The sequence below is a fragment of the Syngnathoides biaculeatus genome, chromosome 23 (assembly GCF_019802595.1).
Source record: "Syngnathoides biaculeatus isolate LvHL_M chromosome 23, ASM1980259v1, whole genome shotgun sequence".
Lineage (NCBI taxonomy): Eukaryota > Metazoa > Chordata > Actinopteri > Syngnathiformes > Syngnathidae > Syngnathoides > Syngnathoides biaculeatus.
In genome coordinates this window covers 10,670,049-10,671,799 of record NC_084662.1, presented here as the reverse complement: position 1 = coordinate 10,671,799, position 1,751 = coordinate 10,670,049, and positions in this window count along the sequence as shown.

Genomic DNA, 1,751 nt, shown 5'->3' with positions numbered 1-1,751 from the left:
TTACTGGACATATTGTATAGACTTTTTAATGAAAAGTCAAAGTGTGAGGACGCACAAAGTAAATTTACAACCAAACAAGAGAGGTTGCAATACCCGTGGTAGTCGGCAGAGGGCGCCGTGGATCAACAGTTGCTGGTGTGTGGATCATTTGGCAAGTCTTCAAAATTAAAAATTTAACTATTTGGCGAGTGTTGACGTCTTATAAGGAATAATTCCTATAAACATAAATGTCTCTTGTTCTTTGTTGTTGTTATGTTGTTTCCTGTTCTCTGTTTTGTGTTCTGTATGTCGTACCAGGGCAGCACCGACGAATTCCGTGTGTGTTCGACACACTTGGCCGTTAAAGCTGATTCTGATTCGGATTCTGAAGCATCGAGCGAGATAAGAAGACAGAAAAAAATGTTTGGTTTGAAGGTGTGCTGCCCAAACGCGCTTGACCTGGTGAGTTTTGCGTCTCGTGTCGGCTAGGGAGCAAAACTTTGACTTGACAAAGTCATGGGCAAGTTTCACAAAATGTTGCCGTGACCCCTCCACACCCACAAAATCAATTATGAAGAAGCGGCGTTAGAAAGCGGAGACGCCGCACATCCCCGATTATCGCAGTGACGTCATTGACTTACGTGAAGAAGCCGCAGGCGCTCAGTCCGTGGACGCTTCATTAAGGTCCACCTTTGATAGCAACTTAACTCCAGCAGTATCTTGACTGGTCATGTTGTCCAGGTACGATCGGTTGAAATTATGACGCACGTGAGCAGGTGTTGGTTGGAGCTTCAGATTCGGGTTTCAAAACATCAAATTTGGTTTAGTGTTCAAATGAGGTTTTCTACACAAGGTTTGTGTTGTAAATGAGAATAATAAACACTTAACGGGTGTAGTTGTTAATAAATGACCCAAACTGGTAAAATTTCAATGTCCTTCTGTTTTTCAACATAATTCGGGCCAATTTAACTAAAATATTGTGAACTTTTTTTTTTTTTTCTTTGCAATTTTTATTATGGGTGGATCAGCTGATAAAGCGCTGGCCTCACAGTTTTGAGGTCCCGGGTTCGATCCCGGCCCAGCTTGTGTTGAGTTTGCACGTTCTCCCCCCATGCCTGGGTGGGTTTTCTCCGGGTGGGCACTCCGGTTTCCTCCCGCATCCCCAAAAACATGCGATATTAATTGGACACGCCAAATCGCAGGTGTCAAACCCAAGGCCCGTGGGCCAGATCTGGCCCGCCACATGATTTTATGTGGCCTGCGAAGCCAAATCTCGAGTGTCAATTTCCATGATTCTTGTAAAAATCTGTACCAAAATTTCAAATCGTTGCCCCCTCTGAGGGAAAACCGGAACAACAATGTTGACTGCGAGAAAAATTTGACAGCTGCGGCTGTTTGTCTCGATGTGCCCTGCAATTGGCCAACGACCAGTTCAGGGTGTACCCCGCCTCCTGCCTGTTGACAGCATGTTTTTGGGGATGCGAGAGGAAACCGGAGTGCCCACCCGGATTGATGTTTTTTATGCGTGGTTTACAAGCGTAAACGCCATTATTTAGTCTCAAACCAATTCCTTAGCGTTCATAGTGTAGTGCAGAAGTAACTGGAGTGCGTCGGCATCCACCCGAGTGCCTTCAATCTGTCTTTGCAGAGCGCACCGAGCGCATACCAACACCCCCCGCGCAGAGTACACACAGTATCTCGTGGCAGGAATGAATTATTCAGCAGCGCGCCCGCACGGCCGACGGCGGTCATGCCCGCGGCCGCCGTGACTT